The sequence below is a fragment of the Triturus cristatus genome, chromosome 8 (genome assembly GCF_964204655.1).
Source record: "Triturus cristatus chromosome 8, aTriCri1.1, whole genome shotgun sequence".
Classification (NCBI taxonomy): Eukaryota; Metazoa; Chordata; class Amphibia; order Caudata; family Salamandridae; genus Triturus; species Triturus cristatus.
Genome location: NC_140591.1, coordinates 850,750,159 through 850,766,587, shown reverse-complemented (window position 1 = coordinate 850,766,587; position 16,429 = coordinate 850,750,159).

Below are 16,429 nucleotides of genomic sequence, written 5' to 3'. Positions count from 1 at the left end.
CCAAATACGAACTAGTAGAGAGGTCAGAAAGAGACATATTAAATTCAAAATAAAATGATTTCACTGTATACCACCTATCTCTACTCTAATCCCATTCATTTATAAAAATCTTTTGTATTAGCATTTTAGTAAATTTGCATGTTTTAGTTCAAGATGAAGCAGGTGCTTTACATGTGAGTTTCAAGCGGCCATTTTGATTACTATTGCGCAGCTGCAAGAAATTCCCTCCAAGCAAAGACTCGTCATTACTATGTAGATGTAGTTGACGCATGCGCAGCACAGAATCCCGCGTTAGCAGCCATTTTAAATCACACTCGAGTTACTTGTTAGTACGACACATAGGCAAGCTTCCCCTAAACTTAAATATATGAACTGTAGTGCATGTTAGTACTTACAAACTCAGGGGCATATGCATAAACATTAGCATTTGCGATTCCTTATTAGCGAAAAATAAGGATTCGCTAATAAGGAATAGCAAAAGGCTATGCATGTAGGAATCGCTATTCAAATAGCGATTCCTTAACTTTCCTTAATTGCTACTAGCAAATAGCGAGTAGCAATTAAGGAATGCCGTCCCAATCATTCCTATGGGCCTCCAGGCCCATAGGAATGAATCGGAGATTGCATGAGCAAATAGCGAGTACCAGTAGGTTCTCGCTAATTGCTCATGCAATTTCAAGGGTGCAAGGGTGTCAAAATGACACCCTATAGCACCCCTGAAAATGATATGTGCACATATGTTGCACACACACATGCTCTAAGGGCATGTGTGTGCGCAACATGAAACTTTGAAAAATGCACAAAAGTGCATTTTTCAAAGTTTTTGCAAATTACCATGCAGTTCATCTTCATGGTAATTTGCTCCCCCTATTAGCGAAATCGCTAATTGTTTTACTTTGATGCATTGCATTTAAGGAATCTCACTTTGGGATTCCTTAAATGCAATCCCTATTTAAGGAATCGGTATTTAAGGAATCCCTATTTAAGGAATCGGTATTTAAGGAATCCCTATTTAAGGAATCGGTATTTAAGGAATCCCTATTTAAGGAATCGGTATTTAAGGATTCCTTAAATAGCGATTTCTGCTTTTGGGTTGATGCATTGGGATTGGGTATTTTTAACTTAATACCGGGAGCTATTAGCGAATCGGTATTTTACCGACTGGATTTTGGGTTGATGCATGAGGCTGATAATTATTACGACATTATAAGTTATTTTGAGAGTATTGCATCCGAGCAAGTCTCTTTTATACGAGTCCTTGCTCCATCACTACCGTAGACCACATGCTGAAGACGGATCCAGGAAGCAGTCTATCACTGGTGCACCAGTCAATTCAGACCAAGCTCCAGCTCTGACGTCAGAAGGACAGAGAAAGTCGTTTGACTGTCCCATACGGCCGCCCTCTTGCTTCTACGCTCAGGGGAGGATGCCATCCCCCTGGGGGGCCTACTTACTGCAGGACGCTGCGCAACTGTATTTAAAAGCCACACGGGCTCCTGCCTACTAGCTGCCTGCTCCTCTTGCTAGCACCATCTTCTCTCCTCTATTCTAACATTTCTAAAAGCTTAACAATCTTCTAACTAATGAAGGTTATCTTGTACCTGCAACATAAAGGAAAACGTGAAAGCACATTTTGAAATCAACATTAAGTTTAACTGTGAAAAGCTTTGAGAAACTGAGGCCTACTCACAGTTAGACCAACGATAAGAGATCCATCTGACTACACAAAGAGTGGCTTCTTTATACACATATGGCCAGATATTAACACATGGATTAACATATGATTAGTAAAATTATAAAGTATAAAATTCACACTGTGTTTTTGCTCTCTAATGGTGTTTTAACACAACAGGCACTGAACATTTAAATAGTAGACACTTCTTGCTGCAGTTAAGGTCCATATAAACGATGACCTTGTGTGACCTTGTAAGAGTTACAGAGAAGCAGAAACACTGCTGGAGGGACTGAGAAGCAACTAAAGGCGCATCACAAATGTGTGCAGCCATATGCAGGGATTATGCATGCACAATGCTTTATTGCTGTGTAACGCTTGGCCTCTGCTCCCTTTGCCTTCAACTAGGGGGGCATGCACCACTACACCGCAAAGAATTGGGACATTTTGTCTACCCACAGCCATCCTCAAACGATATGCCCTCGAACCATCCCTGCACATTTGAAGAGAACCCTGTCATACTAAGCAGCATCCCTGCATATTAAAATGCTTACCTGAAGGTTGAGCATGACCCAGGCAAACTAAATGGGGTGGGAGCATACTGATCTGCATTGTCAAGTTGGTTCCTGATCTTTGACTGCTTTCATATCATTATTAATGCCAGTGCTTCACCAAATGAAGCAGGAGTTAACAAATATTGGCAGGACTTCGGATATAATAATAGCAAATGTGGCTAGATTTGTTTTCCGGTACATGAATATAGTATTATTTTAGTTTAAAAGATTCATTGAATACACAAAAACAACAAAAACGCAGCTAATATTTAAAGCAGAAGCAAATTAACAACTAACATTGTAACAATAATTTGTCATTACAGCCAGAACCTGTAAGTAAGCTGATCACTTAATTTCTTATCATGACAACTTTTAGGGAATCCATAACCAAGTACCTATGTTAAAAAAGGGAAAAAGGAAAACCAGGAAAAAAGTAGCCATGATGAAACATGGTGTTGGTATCATAAACATCCGCTAAATGATAATGAAAATAAATTAGTTTATAAGAAGAGTAAAGAAAATATGTTCAGTGACATTCATTAAAATGTAATGGGAGTAGTAGAGTAAATATCAACATCTAAATAGCAATATATTATCTTCAATCATGTATTCAAAGTCTTTAATGTTTTGTAAAAATATTTATTTTTATTAGGATCCAGTTGATGCAATGTCATAGATATAACTTGCAGTGAACATTCATCATAAATTATACATAAGAGTCTTCAATACAGATGGAATGATTGGGAAAAGAGCCTTATACTCTGTAATACCTGACCTGTTGTGGGAAATGATGATTGATTTTGATATGATCTTCAGCAAATGTATATTTGTACCATTGCAAACTTGGAGGGTGCTCTCTCTTGGAGGGCATGTAGTACTGTTTTCTGTCTCCCATCTATTGTCACCGTTTGTAGACTGCTCGGCATCATGCACTCATGACGTAATTGTTTATTTATATCAATGTTTAAAAGCAAATAAAAATATATTTTATAAAAAGAGTCTTCAATACAGATATAATTTCATATTATATAAATACAATATAAATAATATAAATACACAGGGTATCACATCTTTTGATAAAAAAGTATAATCAAAATAGAGAATATTATAAATACTATAAATGCAGTTGACTTAAAACCAGATAAGAAGAAAAGAGGAGGGGGAATAGTTCAAATAGTGTCAGCAATAGGGTAGGGGTAAAAAGCTTAACTTATTTAATCATTCCACTTTTAGACAACTCCTATATCGTTAGATTGAAAATATTGTCCCCAGAGTTTCTCAAATTTCCTGATTCCCCCGGTTCGTATTGCATATAGCTGTTCACTAGCTCTAACTCGCTTTTTTGTAGCCAGTCCTTCATTGAGGGGATCTATCTATGGCTGTTGCAATATATACTATTTTCACCCACTTGTTAGGCAGGGCCAGTCCCGGGTCATACCTCAAGGCTCTAAGCCAAGTATTTGGAGCCAAATTGACCTTCCCCACACCTACAAGATGCTGAAATATTTAAATCCAGAATCCCTGTACGGATGAGCAGTGGCTGATCACATGCGTTCAGGTTGCTGGGGAGTGCCCTTTACACCGGGGATAATTACCTGGGAGAGCTCGGTTAATATATGTTAATAAGGCTGGGGTTCTATATAAAAGCCATTTACAAAAGAAAAGCATCCGTCACCAATTTGCCCCTCTTAATACTCTAAAGTTTAATATATTGACTTCTTTCCACATACATTTTTTCTGTTATTTGAAGGCCTTAATTTTTATCCCATTTTTTAATCACTGTTTCAGTGGATTTACACACTAAAAGTATTATTTTCCATACCTCTGGCCTTTTAAAAACCTCATCACCACTTAAAGCAGACACCACCCCTCTACTGCTAAGGATCTGGCCCAGATCCAAATCAGATAGAACTTTATTAAGTATTCGACATGAGCCAGAGAGGAGAAAGTCATCCTGTATACACTGTCTTACTTCCCCTGAGTTTTGCCATCTATCTCCCCTGAGGAAGTCCGAGATTTACCAATATCCTGCGTTACCCTACTTTTGAACAATGTCAGGCTAAATCTTCCCCCCTGGTCTAATATCAACTACAGCCACGGATGTCGCCACATTGATCTGGAGAATAGAATATCTCCTGCAGAGATCCTCACGCTTCCGGAAGAGCCCCTTCAGACTCTTGTAGTTTACTCTTTTAGGTAGCTGAGTTATCTTTAGTACGTCTCAAATATTAACATCTTTAAAAATCAACTACATAAATGTATTTACAAAAAGCCCCCAAGTACCTTTGCATTGAATCTAGGCAAATGTGAAAAATAGGCAGAGTAATAATCTCTAAGATTGGGGAGCGCCAACCCTCCATTCTCCCGTGACTCATATAAACTGCTAAGTACAATTCTAGGTGATTTGTTTTCCCAATAGAGAATGGACTCAGCAACTTTAAAAAAAGAGGTAGTTAAAATGCACGGAATAGCCGAGAATAGGAAATTAAATAAAGGGAGGACCGACATTTTGATTAGGGAAACTCTCCATAGAATAATCAAAGGGAGAGAGATCCACTGAGAGAATAAGTGTTGTACCTTTACAAGAAGAGGAGAGAAATTAAGGTCATACAAATCCTCAATTTTAGAAGAAAACCTTATGCCTAAATATCGCTTTGGATGGGAGTTAACACAAACAGCAAAATCTGTAAGTACAACCTCTGGGGTGAACTCACAAAGTATTATTTCTGTCTTCGTCTTAAAAATCTATACCCTCCCATTATCTCGTATTGAGCGAAAATCTCAAAAAAGGTTTTCCGACTATCTAAAATTAGCATGATGTCATCAGCATATGATTTTATGGTATCCATTTGTGGGGTAGGATGTTGGATACTCTTATTTGCTCGGGTTGCTCTAGCTAGTGGTGTCAGGTTGTCAGCAGCTCAACAAAGGAATATATACAGCCCACTAACCTCTGCGTAGCAGCCAGCAGGGACGATGTCGTGAAGAATAGGATTCCTTCGCCACCGAACACCTTCACCCCAAAGTGTAATGGTTTTACAGCTCTGAGGGAACGCACCCGGGGGACAAGGAACAACACAAGGGTCTTCGGGGTCTTGGGTCAGGGGGTCTGGTCTAAGAGGAGTTGCAAGCTGCCTGTAAGAACAATAAGAAACTTACATTAGAAAGGGGGGCACTCAATCTCATCCCTTCCCTACTTCCCTTTTGTCAGACACGTACCTGAAAGGCTTAACCCTGCAGCGAACCTGTTGTTCTCAACACAGTCTCGAGTGACTCCTCTAAGCAATGTCGTCTCTGTTGTAGTCACAGCGACCGACAATGTAATTTGCCCCAACTTCCACAGTGTCTAGGAAGCAGGCCGATGTGCTGAACTTTGTAAACAATAAACAATAGTCAGGTCTGAAATATATATACATGGGGATTCCCTCGGACTCGAGGAACTCACCAGGACTGGGGAATTCTAAGGAAGACACTGAATTCCTCTAAGTACTCACGTCTCCACCGGGAAGGCAGGACTCGCAGCAATGAAGAAAATCGGAGGCTCAGGTGAAGCCCTCCGCTCTTTTGAAGTCCTCGAGGGAAAAGGGCAGATGACCTCGGCAGGACGAGACTTGGAAATCGGAGGCTCCGGTGGAACTCTCCGCCCTTGTGAAGTCCTCTCAGGATATACGATGAAATCGGAGGTTTCCGGAGGAACTCTCCGCCCTTGTGAAGTCCTCTCAGGATATACGAAGTTTTCGCTTCCTCTCTCAGGTTTGCGGGAAAAGAAAGCGTCCGCTTGAAGCCAGGGTCCGGAACGGATTGTCAAGCGCCGTTCCGAGACCCCGGAAGTGTTTTTATGTGCTTCCGACGTCACAGAGTCCTGCCCCGGAAACGGCCCCGCCTCTGGGAATTGTAGTTTTTCCGCCTTGGTTGTGACGGGACGGGAGGAATCGACCTTTGCGTCTTTGTTTTCGGCTCCGTGAGTACAGGAGCATGACAGAACCCCCTCTTAAGGAACGTCGTCTCGGCGGTCGTCCTGGTTTACCAGGGTGAGTGTCATGGAATTTCTCTACGAGATCAGGGCAATTAAGGTTCTGTACCGGTTCCCAGGTTCTATCCTCCACTCCATAACCCTTCCAGTCCACCAAGTACTGAATCCTACCCCTTTTTAGTCGTGAATCTAGGATTTCTTTCACCTCGTATTCCTCTTGCCCGTCGATTGCAATTGGGGGGGGTCGTTCTGGTAATCGAATGTGAGTAGGGCATGGTTGGAGCAGGGATACGTGAAACACTGGGTGTATTCTCCATGACGGGGGTAAGGATAGTTTCATGGCTACAGGGTTGATTACTTCAACTATGTTATAAGGACCTATGTATTTCGGTTTGAATTTGTTGGCCCCTTTTAAATGTAAGTTCTTTGTAGCCAGCCAGACCATGTCCCCCGCCTGGTATTCGGGTTCTTTTGTTCTTTTGCGATCTGCAAATTTCTTTTGCGCTTCCTGTGCCTTCTTTAGGTGTTGTTTCGCTTCTTGTAACACAGTGCGCAGATGTGTGTGATGTTCTTGTATGCTAGGGACTGGTGTTTGGATCGGCCAATCAAAAGAGAGCATGTTTGGGTGGTACCCGTACAAACAGAAGAATGGAGAACATCCCAATGTCGAATGATCAGAGTTGTTGTACGCAAACTCTGCCGTCCAGAGCAGGGTAGTCCAGCTGGTAGCGCTCTGAAGGGAAAAACAACGAAGGTATTGTTCCACAGTCTGATTGAGGCGTTCTGTTTTCCCATCCGATTGAGGATGGAAACTGGTAGAGAGCCTGGCGTCGATGTCCATGACCTTGCATAACTCTCTCCAAAACCTAGAGGTAAATTGGGATCCCCTGTCTGTGATTAGAACGTTGGGTATGCCATGGAGACGCACGACATGCTGGAGGAAAGCAAAGGCCAATTCTGAAGAGGTAGGGAGCCCTTTCAAGGGTATGAAATGCCCCATTTTAGTTAAATGGTCCACCACTACCAGCACTACTGTGTATCCATTGCAGGGGGGCATTTCCACTATAAAATCCATTGAAACTGTGTGCCATGGCCTGGGAGGGATCGGTAAAGGGTGTAGGAGTCCCACGGGTTTCAGGTGTATCGCTTTTCCTTGAGCGCATATCGAACACCCACTAATGTATTCCTTGGTATCTTTCTTTACCGTCGGCCACCAGAAGGAGCGTTCTATACTGGCAATGGTTTTTGAGGTTCCCAAGTGTCCTCCCAATGCTGTATCGTGGGCCCAGGCCATGACCTGTCTCTGTAAACCGGTCGTGGGTATGTATAATACTTGCGAGTGGTACCATAAATTATCATTTATGACTCTGAGTTCAGGTTCCTCCTGAATCCAACCCCGTTCATCCATAGCTGCCAGGGCCATCTTAACTTCCTCGAGAAAGTTCTGGGAGGTTAGTACAGCGAGGGAGGAGTCCGCTACGGTACCTTCTGCTAGGATCAAGGGAGGTTCCTGCGTGTCCAGGTCCCCCTGTGTCTCAAGGTCTTCAAAGCGAGAGAGCGCATCTGCTTTCCCATTTTGGGAGCCAGGTCTATATTTGATGACAAAATCATAATCAGCAAAAAACAAGGTCCAGCGAAGCTGGCGGGGTGTAAGAGCTCTCGCTGTCTTAAGGAACAACAGATTCCGATGATCAGTATATATCTCGATGGTATGTTGTGCCCCCAAGAGATAATGGCGCCATTCTTCACAAGCCCGTTTGATGGCGAGTAATTCCTTATCTGAAATAGAATAATTCAGTTCATTGGCTGTCAGTCTTTTTTGAGAAGTAGGCCACCGGGTGCAACTGTCCCGTTTGGGGGTGTCGCTGGGATAATACCCCTCCTAGGGCGTACTGGGACGCGTCTGTTTCTACCACAAATGGGAGAGAAGAGTCAGGATGTCGTAGGATGGGGGCCTGGGTAAATCTGGATTTCAATTCTCGAAATGCATTTTCGGCCTCCTCTCCCCACACAAATGGGGCATGTTTTCTGAGCAATTGTGTTATGGGCTGGATCACCTTGGAGAAATCTTTGATAAAACGCCGGTAATAATTCGCGAATCCCAAGAAACTTTGGACTGCCTTGACATGCTGAGGAGTTTTCCAGCGGGTGATCGCCTCCACCTTAGTGTCATCCATCTGAAAACCCTCTGCATTAATCACATAGCCGAGGAAGGCTACTTCAGGGACATGGAACAAACATTTTTCCAGCTTGGCGTATAGGGAATGTTGTTTAAGTCTTTCCAAAACGGCTGTCACATGCTTGATGTGTTCAGTTAGACAGGGAGAGTAGATGAGGATATCATCTATGTACACCACACAACAGACTTCCAGAAGGCCTCTCAACACCTCGTCCATGAAATATTGAAACGCCGCTGGGGCGTTACAGAGCCCAAACGGCATCACTCTGTACTCAAACAGTCCAAATTTGGTTCTAAAGGCGGTCTTCCACTCGTCTCCGCTCTTAACTCTGACGAGATGGTAGGCACCCCTCAAGTCCAATTTAGTAAAAACTCGGGCTCCTTTCAGTTGGTCTAAGAGAACCGGGATCAGAGGGAGAGGGTAGCGGTTTTTTACTGTGACTCGATTCAACGCGCGGTAGTCTATGCACGTCCGCAATTCGGCACAATCTTTCTTCGGAATGAAGAAAAGAGGGGACGAGGCTGGTGAGGAAGAGTGTGTGATGAATCCAGAAGCCAGGTTTTCTTCTAAATACTTCTTTAGGTATAGTGTTTCAGGCTCTGTCAAAGCGTAAACACGACTACACGGAATGTCGGCGCCGGGAATTAAGTCAATCCTGCAGTCGTGAGTCCGGTGCGGAGGTAGTTGCGTGGCCTTCTGTTTGTTGAAGAGAGACTGGTACTGCTGATAGGCCTCGGGTAGCCGGATGGTTTTCGCTGGGAGTGATGGGCTACATGCGAGGGCCACCAATACTGCGAGGGACACGGTGTTGGTCTCTGGTTCGGAATTCTCTTCTGTGCAGTGTACCTTGCAATACTGGGAATTCAGAGAGACCGTGCGATCGGCCCAACTAATCTTGGGGTCGTGCAGAGTAAGCCACGGTATGCCTAGTATGAGCCGAAACTGGGGGGCATCAATTAGATCAAAAGAGATGCGTTCATAATGTTCCTTCCCGAGTTTCATCAGAAGGCGATGTGTATGGCTTACAACGGGTCCGGATGTCAATTCGGAGCCATCCACAGCTCTCACGTTGTCAGGGATCTTCTTTCGTTCACTTGTTACTCCAAGGTGTTTTGCGTAGGTTTGGTCCATATAGTTTCCTGTTGCCCTGGAGTCAATTAAGGCTTCTACTTTCACTGGTTTTGACCCTATAATCTACAAGGAAACACCTACATACAGATGTGCTACGGCAGGTTGGAGAGTGTTTGCTATGAGGGAGGAGATCGGTAAATGTAAAGGACCCGACCCAGAGATCTCTGCCTGGCTCGGGTTTGCTAGTTTTCCGATGGTTCTGGGCTCTCCATGGATGCCACGGTCTTTGGGGAGCTGCTCCGTTCGGGTAGTTGAGCTCGTGCTCGGCATTCACGTATGAAGTGTCCTCCTTTACCGCAATATAAACAGAGTTTCAGTTTTCTCCGTTTTTCTCGCTCTTCGGTCGTTAAGGGACCTCTGATCCCCCCTATTTGCATTGGTTCAGGTCCGTCGGTCCCTTTGGAGCGTTCTTCTAAGGTGTTTCTAGGGCGCGGAACAAAAGGACGCATCTCCCCACGACTCCGATCCCCTTTTCTCTCCAGCAGTCGGTGATCCAATTGGACTGTTAGATCTATTAGTTCTTCGCACGTGGAAGGCAATTGAACCACCTGTGCCAAAACGTCCTTCAATTCTCCTCTTAACCCCTGGTAAAAAAGGGTGGTTCGTTTCTCTGGTGGCCAATCCGTTTCAACCACTAACCTATTAAACGAGGTAATGTACGTTAAGAGGTCTTGTGACCCCTGCCTCAGTGTAAGGAGTTCGCGATCCAGGGACATCATATGGGACTTTCTATCAAATAGTTTCCTCAGCTCCACACAAAAATCCCCAAAATGATGCAAGACTGGGTCGTTTCGTTCCATTAGGGGTATGGTCCAACTCGCTGCATTACCTCCCATGTAGGACATCATGAAGGCGGTTTTGGCCGAGTCCTCTTGAAAGACTGTCGGTTTACATAAGAAGTGCAACCGGCATTGATTGAGGAACGTTTCAAACTTTTTTGGTTCTCCATAGAAGCGTTCGGGTGGCGCTAAGGGTATACTGAGCTTTTGGATCACATGGATTGTGGGAGCAGGCTCGGAGGTTGATGGGGGACTAGGAGAGGCTGTGAAGATACCACCCCCCTCGAGGATCACCTACTGAAGGGAATCGGGTCGATTGAGAAGGAGGTGGTAGGGTTGCCTCCTTGATGTAGGAACTTGGACCCCTACGGGATAATCCAGCGACTTCCCTACGTAAGGAATTCACTTCTTTACGTACTTCTTGATTTTCTAACCGTGAAGTTTGTACCTCTTGTTGAAGAGCGGTTAGGCTCTCCAACAATGAGGACATCACCACATTGGTGTCCATCGTCCGGGCTGGGCGTCTTTCTTGGGCTTGACAATCTGTCAGGTTGTCAGCAGCTCAACAAAGGAATATATACAGCCCACTAACCTCTGCGTAGCAGCCAGCAGGGACGATGTCGTGAAGAATAGGATTCCTTCGCCACCGAACACCTTCACCCCAAAGTGTAATGGTTTTACAGCTCTGAGGGAACGCACCCGGGGGACAAGGAACAACACAAGGGTCTTCGGGGTCTTGGGTCAGGGGGTCTGGTCTAAGAGGAGTTGCAAGCTGCCTGTAAGAACAATAAGAAACTTACATTAGAAAGGGGGGCACTCAATCTCATCCCTTCCCTACTTCCCTTTTGTCAGACACGTACCTGAAAGGCTTAACCCTGCAGCGAACCTGTTGTTCTCAACACAGTCTCGAGTGACTCCTCTAAGCAATGTCGTCTCTGTTGTAGTCACAGCGACCGACAATGTAATTTGCCCCAACTTCCACAGTGTCTAGGAAGCAGGCCGATGTGCTGAACTTTGTAAACAATAAACAATAGTCAGGTCTGAAATATATATACATGGGGATTCCCTCGGACTCGAGGAACTCACCAGGACTGGGGAATTCTAAGGAAGACATTGAATTCCTCTAAGTACTCACGTCTCCACCGGGAAGGCAGGACTCGCAGCAATGAAGAAAATCGGAGGCTCAGGTGAAGCCCTCCGCTCTTTTGAAGTCCTCGAGGGAAAAGGGCAGATGACCTCGGCAGGACGAGACTTGGAAATCGGAGGCTCCGGTGGAACTCTCCGCCCTTGTGAAGTCCTCTCAGGATATACGATGAAATCGGAGGTTTCCGGAGGAACTCTCCGCCCTTGTGAAGTCCTCTCAGGATATACGAAGTTTTCGCTTCCTCTCTCAGGTTTGCGGGAAAAGAAAGCGTCCGCTTGAAGCCAGGGTCCGGAACGGATTGTCAAGCGCCGTTCCGAGACCCCGGAAGTGTTTTTATGTGCTTCCGACGTCACAGAGTCCTGCCCCGGAAACGGCCCCGCCTCTGGGAATTGTAGTTTTTCCGCCTTGGTTGTGACGGGACGGGAGGAATCGACCTTCGCGTCTTTGTTTTCGGCTCCGTGAGTACAGGAGCATGACAAGTGGCTTGATAAAGAAGGCGAAAAGAATAGGGGACAGTGGGCACCCCTGCCTTGTGCTACGCAATACCTTTATTTGCTTCACTTCTACTGAGTTGATGATAACACCAGCTTCGGCTTAGCAATACATATAATATTTAAACCCCGTGATCTGGGATGAAATACAAAATCTGGTCAGAATATTGAATACATTTGCCCTGACCACGAGGTTGAAAGCCTTTTCTGCATCTAGCAAAAACACCAGGCCCTGTATATTATTCACCACTAAATAATCCAAAGCTTCTGCCAACTAGCGAGTATTTGTCCCGAGTTATCTACCCACTAAAAAGCTGTTTTGGTATAAGTGAATCAAATCCACAGCTATTGAACTAAATCTATTTGCGAACAGCTTTGTCACTGTTTTATAATCTGTATTTAATTGTGTGATAGGGCGGTACGAATTAGGATCCTCAGCCTCCTTGTCTTTCTTCAGGAAACTTACAACATTTCCTTTAAAGAAAAAAGGTGGTATATTGTCTCCCTGTAGCATTCTATTAGCTAAAGATAAAAGAGGGTTAACTAAAGCGTCTGAAAAAAGTTAAAAAAATTATCCAGGGAATCCATCCGGGCTACAGGCTTTCCCATTCGCGAGATTCGTAATGATCTCCAACAGTTCCTATTTAGAGACGGGTCGAGTCAAATCAGCTCCCTCTTATATAGTTAAGGCTGGGATATCGCAATCTGTTAAAAATCTTTATAAAGAGACTCTGTAAAGTGACTGATTTTGTGAGTAAATCTGTCTATAATGGTTTAACATGATTTCTCCCACTTTCTCTGAATCCCTGTGTACTATTACAGTGATCGTATATTTCAGGGCTAAACATTTGCCAGTAAAGTTGCATACTTCATACACTTTTTGAGAGTGCATCCGACTCAGTGCTGCACATTTATCATAGTATGATTCACTCATTGTCTGTCTAGCAACGTCAAACACTTTTTTATTAGCCCTAGATGAGTTCCTCAAAAACCTGTTACAGCTTTTGTTGTACTTTTTGTTCTAAAATCTGCTTTTGCTTTTAAGCTTTGAGGCTATTCTCTGCATCTTTGCCTATCATCCTCCCTCTAATGAATGCCTTCATGGCGTCCCACACAATACCCTTGGATGCGGTCTTAGCATTGATTTAAAAAAAATTCCGACCTCTTCTTTAAGGATTTGTACCCACCCTTCCTCCTGCAGATATTGTTTATTTAACAACCATCGTTTAGGGCCCAGCGGCGATTTACTCACTTCGAGCTCAAGACTGAGCATTACATGATCGGAGAACCCATTAGGAATAGTGGTTTGCATCTTATATTTAAGGGTTTTTGAGAAATTAAAAAAAAATATCCATGAGGGATGAGGTACGAAACCTCCCAGAGAAGCAAGTAAATGCAGCTTCTGTGGGGCATGCTGCCTCTAGGGGTTAATTAAAGGAAGGATATCCTTAAAGTTCCTAACAATTCTCAGAGAATTTGGTTTCGCCAGTTTTTTTGTTTTGACCAAGTAATCCACTCTTGGGTCCTGCAGCACATTGAAATCTACACCAATAATCAACCCCCCAGGTTTTGCTTAAGTGATTGAAACAAATTCACATGTGGAATAATGTTATCTTCCACCAGAGCAGAAAATCAAGCAAATTTTAAAAGATTTCCCCGACCAAGCAGCTAACCCAGCACCAACGCGCCTCAGTATCACTGACGCGGTTAGAATCCTCTAAATCCTGCCCAGTTTTTAAACATTAAGAATCCCAACAATTTAGCAGCCGGGATGTGAGTCTCTTGGATCAAACTGGCAGCTGGGTTCTCGGCTAAAATCCAGTTTCTTAACATTATTAAGCCTGCTTGCATTGAAGGACAATACCCTCAGGGAATAACTCATAATAATGTTTTATTAAAAGCAACTTCAGTAAAATAGTATCCTTTCATAAAAGGAAAAAAGACAACTTCCCCTTTCTCGCAGCACCTTTATCTTGCAGTAAACTGATAGAGAGGAGAGATCCTTGCTGCTGAGTGGGCCCCCCCACAGGCAAGGCTGACATTCTATTCTGCCTGCTTTACTGCATGATTTAAATGACTGTGCACCTGGATCCATATTGATCATTCTTCCCATCCCATCCCACCACCAAACACATGCCCCCTCAACTCTCCCCCTCTCACTACCCTCATCCTCCCCATCCCTAAACCATGGTGAGTAGTGCGCCATCCCACTCACACCCCAAGTATCAGGCACCCTGGTCTTGTGCCCAGATCGATCAGCCTACCCTTACTTCTCTACCATGCCAGAAAAGAGATAGAGCCCCATTGAGAACCTAAACAAACATCCTTATGCTACGGGCATTGCCAGTTGGGAATTACTTGAGTATTCCGTTATACTTATAAAATAAGACAGTGTGCCTCCACCCGAAGAGTCGACATTCAGTCCCGGGGAAGGGAATCACCTATTATAACCATAGTTCTCAGTCTTGGATTGCACAAAGAAAAAAAAAAGATTCTCATTATCCACTTTCTCATCACTCATTCCTTACTCATGGGTTATCTGATATTTGCTGTAACAATTCCTGAGCCTCTGAGACATTGCAGAATAAATGGAACCGTCCCTTTACTAGCACCTTCAGTTTTGACTTCTGCAAAATCATTGCTTAAGCTCCTTGTGCCTTAAAACGATGAAGATCTTTATGAATTCTTTCTTCCTCCTAGCTGCTGCAGTAGATGTATCAGAGAATATGCGACAGAGAGGGATATCAGGAGTGCTAAACTGTTTCTCTTTGATAGCTGTGGATAGCACTTGCTCCTTCACCCTGTAGTCTCCGAAATTGAGCAGGATTGTGCATGGATATTTAAAATGTTGGAGGAAGATGCGCAGGTACTCGGTGAGCACTTGTAAGTGTGAGATCACCGGAGTATTCCGGGAGGACATATTTTTTGATGAAAGTATTTGCCTTTTGCATTTACAGTCCCTCCAAACCTTCCGGGACCCCAACAATGCGCAGGTTAGCCCGTCTTGAGTGATTTTCTAACTCTTCCAACTTAAATTCGATCAAGGATTTCTGTTTCTGAATAGTGGTTGTCTTCTACTGTAGACTCACTACTTGATCTTCTAACTGAGGAATCTTTTCTTCTGCCTCTCTTAACCTCTCCAGGATCTGGGCCACCGTCTCCTCAATTTTCATAAGACGTGCAAGCAGGGCAGCAATGTCCATAGGCTATGAAACTTTCAAATCCCGTATTTCCTCCAGGATGAGATTTAACATGGTCTTGGCATTCGATTGCATCGCAAATGGGAGACTGCCCTGAGATGTCTCACTGTCTAGAAGAGGTGGATCCTGTTGCGTCATTCTCCTTCTGAATCTTCCTGCTCAGTATCTAATTTATTCTGAGTTATAGCTGACTCATTAGATGATGTCAGGGGTTGGAACACCATCAGCTTATCTCCAGAGGAAAGAATGGGAAGATGTGACTGGGGTTGCGGTGACAGTGGGGACTATGTAGTCTTCTCGAGGTGATCAGTCACGGGAGCTGCATTTGGCCCGAGCCTTGTTTCGCTTCATGAAGAGGGAATATTTCATAACTTCTTTTAAAGGAGCAGTCTCTGGTTTTGAGATAGAATCACTTGAATCTTGCATTAAGATCTTAGTGGGCATGGCTGTTATAAATTCCGTGCTGCTATCGCTCTGCCCATGCCCCCCTCCATTGGATGATGATCCTCACTAATATTTGCACCTTCTCAGTCTCCTAGATCACTAAGGAGGAGTGTTATTTTTCCGAGCCAATGCAGTGCAAATTGCTTGGGCTGTAGCTTGCCCCTCTCTCTTCTTAGTCCGTTCGTTGGGGGCGGTAATCTCAAAATTAGTCGTTGCAGAGCCATATACCTTATGATGACTTCCAAGTGTTTATTACAGAATCCAGCCCCCCCCTAATTTACCTCCTCTGAAAAATCCTCTTTATAAAGTCTGTCAGTAGTGCCTTGAAGAAGAAAAAAAAAAGCTCTTTTGGCTCTCCCCAGCGACCCTCTACAGGGTAGCGCTACAGCCTTACCAAAAATTAAGCAGAGTGCAGGCACTTACCCCCTGTTGAGAAACCTGGAGGCCGTCCCTGATGAAGATGAAACTTTCCTGCCTCTTGGGTCTGGGTACTGCTGATATCCTTCTGGAATGGCAAAACACAAACAAGCCACAGCCACCGAGTAGCCTGGAACAGCTTCCTTCTCCTCGCAGACTTCACAAGTTGCTGAGAGGTCCCGTCTGCAGAGACTTCAAATTTTGTTCCTATACAAGGCGCGGTCTGACCCCAGGTTGCGGTCCTTCCCGGCCGCTGTGATCGCAGCCAGCATCGAGGCATCGCAATGGAGAGTCGCAGGGGAGCTGGCAGCCACCATCTGGTGCGATCTTGGGTCTGCAACGTACTGGAATCCTGACGTGGCGGGGGTGGGGAGTTAGCACGTCAGCCGCCGACTGCTATACTCGTATTCAGAGTCTTTGTGGCTTCCTCTCTAGTAAACAATT